A 7680-nucleotide genomic window follows, 5' to 3' on the forward strand; every position below is an offset into this window, starting at 1 on the left:
AAGATTGACGGGTTTATATTTAGCCTGTCGGATATATTAATATGGTTACCCCTCAATTTTTTTTTTTGCCCCACTTGTAAAGGAGGGTAGAAATTTGCATGTCACATAAAATATATGCAAATGTTATGCAAAATTGTGTCTTCTTTTGCAGCAGATGGCTCAATCTACATACAGGCCCAGAAAATCCCTTTTTCTGCGTAAGGAAAATTGTTTTTAAAAATCACCACTACCCTCCCCCCCAACAATTTTGCGGAATCCTTCTGGATCCAAGATTGTCTATCCAATCTCTTTTCATGGCTTATGTGTATTTTCTGGTGCAATCTCAAATCTAATCAATAGCCAATTATTGTTGCTTATCTTGTCCTTTATGTAATATCACAGCCTTCAAAACATGCTGATTGTCAGCTTGACATTGAAGCCGCTGAAAGCTACCCAATACAGACAGGTTGTCATCCTTTAGGTCTAAGCCCACTCTGCTGAAATTAATGGGAGCCGCACAAAAACATTATTGCACTGTCTCCCACTTAGCCAGGCACAAGCCATCTTTCTTTTAACCCATGTTTCTATTGCACAGAGTGATCTTAAGTGGATGGTGTATCCAAAATGTTTTTAATATACCGTACATCCTACATGGTCTTGCTGTTTACCAAAATGTGGACCCCCCCATAAGAAGCAAATGTTAGGATAGATTTTATATAGCTTGGTATAAATATGGTTTGTTACCAATCACGGTGCCTTTTTTTTTACCACCTGTCAATGCCTTTGATGTCAAAGTCATGTTTGCCAAGCCCATAGCAGTGGCTGCTGCAATACAAAAGGGGTGTAAGCCATAATCACGAGAGTTGCTACCCACAGCCACCAAGAACACCAGAAAAAATGGAATTGTGTAAGAGGGAAGTGGTCTTTATGCACACTATATGGTATTAGTGTTTCAGGGTTTGTGGGCTCATGAGTGAAGGGCATACTTAACGGGCTTTTTGAAAAGCCCTCCCACATTCCTGTCTGAAAACATCCCTGTGCAGCAGGGCTGGCCCGGCCATAAGGTAGACTGAAGCAACTGCCTCAGGCAGCAGAATCCCGCAGGGCAGGCCTCGGGTGGCAAAACAGGACAGGCGCTCCTGTAGCATCAGACACAAAGCTTGGCTCATGCTTGTCGTGGCGAGCAAGGAGCTCCAAAATGTATCTCTAGCAGTGACAGTTTTCCTTGCCCTTGGATGTCTTCTTGCTCATCCCTTCAGAGTGCTAGGTTCTTATGACAATTTGCTGTTACAGTAGCTCTCTCTCTGTTTAGAAAAATGTCACAGGGCAGACCTCATCTCCTACCTCCCTTTTAGTCTTTGACTTCGAGGGTAACCAATGCCACTCAGCCATTTTAATACAATTTTCTTCAGAGCTGATTTACATAGAGAATGAGAATAATGCAGTTTAAAGATGACTCTCCTTCAGGAATGTTCGTTAGAAAATCTTTATTCCATTTTTTATGTATCGGATCTCTGAAATGTGATCATTTTTTTCCTGTTATTATCTTATAAAGTTTAGAAAATGTTTTTTTTCTCCCCTTTCCCCATTAAATGTTCAGATGTTGCCAGTTCTCTGCTAAAATTATAGTTTTGCCTTTTACACACACACACACACACACACACACACACACACACATTTAAATTCCACAACAAAACTCTGTGCAAGTTGCTCCTTTAGCCAGGCGACTCGGTGGAGTCAGAGCAGAATCAGAGCCAGATGAGCAGTTGTGTTCAGCGTGCTCTGCTCTTGGCAGGACGGTCTGCTCAGTTCCCTGTGCCAGAATATTTTGTATTGTCTGCAGAATCAAATGGCAACCCATGAAGGTTTTCCAGAGGGCTTCTCAACAGTCTAGCTCAGACTCAGTCCAGGCCTATGACTGCTCTGGTTAATCTGAAAGACCAGACTATGAGATGGAGGAGTTTTGTGACCCAAACCAACAGGGATTATTACATGTGTAGTGGTTCTCTGAACTGGCTCCTCTTCCTCATTCCCAGCTGAAATTCTCTCTGTGTCTCTTCTGAATGTGCAGGGCAGGGACAGATGACAAGAGGAGCACTTCTCCAAGAAAGCAAAAAACATAGACAACCAACTTTTCTCATTGATGAAATACTGGGCATTGAGCATGTTGAGAGTGTGCAGTGCATGGCATGGGGGAGTGAACCCAATAGCAAAGAGAGGGCTTGAGGAAGTCTGTTGCTCTTTTGCAAGCCCCAATTAGAGCTTTAAGGAGAAAGAATGAAAAGGTCAGTGCAAAGAGAAAGAAAAGATTAATAGAGGGAGAAAAATATGTAAGAAAAGACTGAGGGGTAGGGCAGCTCAGGAGCAAAGGAAACACCCTCACTTTCACTGTTTGGTGGATTTGTAGCTGGCTGAGCGAACCCAAAGAGTACTCATTAATGGTTCCTCATCACCTTGGAAAAAAGTGACTGTGGGGTGCTGCAAGGTTCTGTCCTGAGCCCAATGTTGTTCAACCTCTCTTTAAATGACTTAGATGAAGGAATTGAGCTTTGTTTTATTAAATGCCCACTGTTCAAAATTTAGTCCGCTTTCCCACGGCCTCTTGGTGGTGCTCATCTGACAACGACAGTTATTAATAGGTGATTATCCAGACCACCTGCATAGCAGAATGAAGAATGCCAAAGACCTTTTATCTAATTTTAGATTTATTATGAAAGCGATTTAACAACAAAAATCATTACATGCTTCCGTTTGAGCTCTGACATAGAAACCAAGCTATTCATATACAGACGTGAAGAGAGATGTTGAGTTAATAAGGTACATGTACAACAACCATTTCAATGACAGTTTTGGGCGGTATAGTTAAAATGTTGGCAAAGCTCAGACCATTAAAAAAAAAAAATATTCTAAGTACCAAACTTTATACATTTATTCACTATCTTTGTTCTAACCTACCATGATAAAGTACCTGTGGAAAACAGCAATGTGTACATAATTTACACTGAAAATAAAGCTTAGAAGTACCAGCAGCATCTACAAAGGTTTTAATTCTGATTTTTATTCATGCCCAGTAATTGATAGGAACCCAGAAAAATGCATGTCCCGGTAGGAAGCCTTTTGTAAGGAGTAATGGACTTGTTCTTAATGTAAAGGTAAGGTAAAGGACCCTTGGACGGGTAAGTTCTTAATGTACCTTACTGAGACAAGGCATCAGTAAATTTTGCTTTGCCAGTGTAGCATCACTGGGTTGAGCTTCCTTGCATCTTTAGTGGATGAAGGCACGAGTAGCTTTTACAGGAAATAGGCTGGTACCCTCTTCAGTTTTGCATACCTGCCAATCATGAACAGTTTGGAACTGAAACTCAGAATAATGTTAACCTATTTTCTGCAACGAATCATTAACTGAAAGCCAACCGTGGAGAGAGAGGAGGGAAGAGGTGTTGCAGGCCCCATTAATGCTATACAGTGGTACCTCAGGTTAAGAACTTAATTCGTTCCGGAGGTCTGTTCTTAACCTGAAACTGTTCTTAACGAGAGGCATGCTTTCGCTAATGGGGCCTCTTGCTGCTGCTGTGCCGCCGGCATATGATTTCCGTTTTCATCCTGGGGCAAAGTTCTCAACTCAAGGTACCGGTAACTCTTCCAGGTTAGCGGAGTTTGTAACCTGAAACATTTGTAACCTGAGGCGTTTGTAACTCAAGGTATCTGTACCAGACAAACTAATCTACCTTTCCAGTAGGTACAACTACTTTTGTCATAAGTGAAGATTTGGGAACCTGCCAGATAGTTCTATTCCCCCTGCAATTGTTCTGTGCAGATCTTTCCTGATGTTTCATTCTTTTTCTTCCTTCCTTACTTCCTCACCCAATCTTAATAGCTGAAATTAGCCTTAACCTTCTGTTCTTCCAATGCATTTAGCCGAGTTCCCATTATCAGCCTTCTCTACAACATCCCACACGTCTACTCACAATTGATGTGATGGCAACAAAGAACAGCTGCCAAGAGGGCACTGGACTGCCCCGAGGAAAACCCCTCCAGCCCATGGGCCTAACACTGTTTCAGAGACATTTCATTTGCCACTCCATTGGCAGCTTTAAATACATGTTAAACCCACTATCTTTAAGGCAAATTTATTATGCTTCATAGTATCCTGAGGTAGCAACCTTACCTTGCCTCATGAAAGGAGGATCACCTAGAGTCAACAGCATAGGAAAATGTAATGTTAACATTTAGCTACATTTTATGCGACGTGAACTAGGCTAAAGCTCCTGAACGGTGTCCCCACTTAGCTGGTTCTCCTGCTACCCACCCCGTGTTTTCCCCTCTTGCTCCCTTTCAGTACAACGCAATGGGCAATTTTTTGCAGATGTCTTAACAGATACAGTTGCCTGGGGTCTTTCTCCCTCAAGAGAGTGTTGTGGGGGAGAATTCTAATTCCAAAGAATTGATTGTGTTGATTTCCATGTCAGACTAGTTGATTCCATTTTACAGAATTTGCATAATTAAATGAAATATTTACAAAGCACAGAAATGGGTAACTTAACTGGCCTTTGGCCTTTACAAGTCACATTTCAAAGAGATGCTCACAGAAGTTTTGTCGGGTAAGAACTGTTACTATTGTACACAAATCAGAGTTATTGTGTTTTCTCAGGGTATTTCAGATAGAGGAACTAATTTCTGGAATGGTGCAGGTGAAATTTATGTTATTGCACGACCTATTTTGCATTCCCCCATGTAGCCACAGATGATAGTATTTACTCCAGATCGCTTCATCCCTTTGGGCACTCACTCCTGGTACTTGAAGAGGGACCCAAAACGGATTTGTGTAATTTTCATTATGCTGATTTTACTTGATCTTAAGTACTGAATCAGGAAACAATATTATGATCATTTATTATATTTGTTTACTCTAGGTTGATTTCAACAAAATTTGTGTACCGGTAGTTACATATGCACACACATTCAAACAGGTGCAACCCATTCAGTTTTAAGCCTACCTGACCACATCCTTCCCAACCCCTCAAAAAACCCCACCCCAAACTACCTAATCATTTCATCTTTCAAGTTAGGAAAGGAACCATTTTATTTCTGCCTTTCACATATATGCACAATCCTATCGCACTTCCTCAATGTGCCCAAGGTGGCTGTCACTGTGACCTGGGAGTAAAAATAGGCATGGTGGTAGCAGCCCTGCAAGGAGGAAAGCGGAACGCGCCCCAGTGGCTTCCCCAAGTGCTTTTATCTTAGCTGAGCTCAATTCTGGTACAGTTGCTCAACCAAGGAGGAAAGTGCTCAAGAGCAAGAGATGGGAAGCAGTATATATATATATATAATCCATGTGGTTGCCACCCAAAGCTACTCTGGCCCACTCTGCTCCAGGGATACAGGCATTCAAAGTAATGTTAAAAAATACTTTCCTGCCTTTTCATCCACAGGAAGCTGTCCCACACATATAGAACTTTTCTCCCACCAGTATAGAGAGGAGTAATATTCAATGTCTATCACAATGAAGCATATATATCCAATGTCCTAAAATTTATTCTCAGTGTAAAGTACAATATATGGAACACTATTTACATCACTAAAGTAGAAAAAAGTTAAAATATTTTCAGTCTTCTTTTATATATATAAAAAAAGCACGTTTCATGGATAATGGTTTCCTAATATGCAAATCAAGCCACCTTCCTCGTGGTACCAACATCTCCAGATATGTTCCAAAGAGTACTAAGTTAGTAAATGAATGAGAAATACAAGTCTTAAATAATGTTGTTTCTTGATTGTAGCCCTGACACTTGAATTACAATGCGGTAAAATATCTTATGAAGGTATTTGGAATAATTCTGGCATTTGTGTTGACAATTGTAAATATCTAAACTAATTAGAATACCTAAAAGGTATCTCTGTATGTACACGATATAATTGTTTATATATTACATGGCATCAAGGATTTAAAAGCAGAATGGTACAAGCAGAATAAATAAAGGAAAGAGCAATTGTGAAGTGTAGGTACTCAGATAAACATGGTTTTGCTGAATAGTTTTGTCTTCCTGTGCATCTATCTACTTAAAGGACAACTACAACCCAAACAATATTCTTTTCAGTCTAATTTTGAAGATGGTTTTATTGCAATAAGAATTAGGGTTCTACTTCTGGTGTAGGCTGAAAATCTTATTTTTCTTTTCAAGTGCTTAGAATGTTCTTCTTTTATCCTGGATTACTTTTTAAAACATGGTTAAGTATTTACTTCTGAGGTTTGATTTGCACAAGACTCTTGTTTATATGGTGGGGCTGCTGTGAGAAAAGGCACATTTCTGTGTTTTTTGTACACAGCACCCAGTTCACTTTAAGGGGTTTAACGTGGTGTGTGTGTGTGTGTGTGCAAGCCTAGAAACCGTGAGAAATACAGCTGTAACTAGGAAATGGCAAGTCTGGAGGGCGTGAGGAGAAGAGAACACCAGTGAACTGCCTATCTATGCTTTCCTGAGTCACAAAACTGTGCTAATCTCAGATTGGCATGAATAAGGATATGGTGATAGGTACGTCAAGAATTAGGTGGCGCAGAGAAAAGAAATAGCGCCTTGTGTTGTTGCCGTCTACTCCTGGGACTGACTCTGGTTTTGCCCCACATACAGCTGAGGGACAAATGAAGAAGACCCATCTGAGGGAATGTGGCTTGTGGAGATGAATTGTTAAGCAAAGGTGCACTGAATACACTCAATGCATTATGTGTTTTCAGAAAGCAATTCCTCATGAAATAAAGTTTTTAAAGCTAGCTTTCACCATTCTTTTCAGGAAAAAACTGAATTCAGATTATAGCGAGATCATAAAATGAATTAATCACTTATTTTTAAAATGATATATAATCAGTGAGCGTTTGGGTGTGTGCTTTTGGGTTACTGATGTGTTACCATGATGGTGTGTGTATATCGTGTATGCACTGTGTCCGTTCTGAAATGGGAACATGAGGGACACAAACCCATGTTGTCAGTATGTCTAGAATATCTGTGCGCAAACACACTCCTCCCCCCTAAGGTGGCACTTAATCTTTAAGGTGTAGGTGCTGAATAGACTGCTTATGGGGGTGTTTGAAAATCCTTTTGTCAATCTGATTTGGAACTATATTTTCCTGAAACAACGTCCATCCGTAACATGAACACACAAAACAGATTCCTGCCCCAAAGAACAGACAATCTGCACTGCACAATATCCTTACTTCATCCTTCAGTTCCCCTCCCTAACATGGGATGCACGAGAACATTCCTTAAAATATTCATCTAGATGTCAACTAAATTCACATGCAGTGTGACTTCCGATAACAAGGTAACATGGCTTTAGATCCACGACAGAAAAACTTTTAAAACTGGGCGTTGACTATACAATATTTAAGAAGAGAATGGGTCAAAAACGTCTGACTGTAGTGGTGTAGGAATGTCGGCGAGGGAAAAATTTGATGCACAATTGTTGCAGAAATTAGGGTGAAACTCCATTATATAGATTAAGAAAAAAAACTATCCTGAAAGTTCTCATTTAGAATTGTATCTACCACCAGTATTTATGGCAATGATTTCCATGGCTGCATTAAAAGAGTGATGGCAGGTGTTAGCTTCTGAAATAACAGCTGGATTTGTTCTGAAAAACCAACAGAAGCAATAATAATCAGGATGAATGTGTAGGATGAAAGCATATTTAAAAATGACTTAA

The 7680-nt window shown here is 40.2% G+C and overlaps 1 long non-coding RNA gene across 1 annotated transcript; it reads right to left on the reverse strand.

The window, feature by feature from the left end:
* Positions 1 to 2666: 2666 nt before the first annotated feature.
* On the reverse strand, positions 2667 to 6262 carry LOC308477285. The gene is made up of 2 exons (XR_013986444.1): positions 4322 to 6262; positions 2667 to 4268 (listed from the first exon to the last, which is right to left on the reverse strand). It is a non-coding gene; the product is annotated as an uncharacterized lncRNA (long non-coding RNA).
* Between the last annotated feature and the right edge of the window lie 1418 nt (positions 6263 to 7680).

Source organism: Podarcis pityusensis (assembly GCF_964106645.2).
Source record: "Podarcis pityusensis genome assembly, chromosome: 5".
In the NCBI taxonomy this organism is placed as follows: domain Eukaryota; kingdom Metazoa; phylum Chordata; class Lepidosauria; order Squamata; family Lacertidae; genus Podarcis; species Podarcis pityusensis.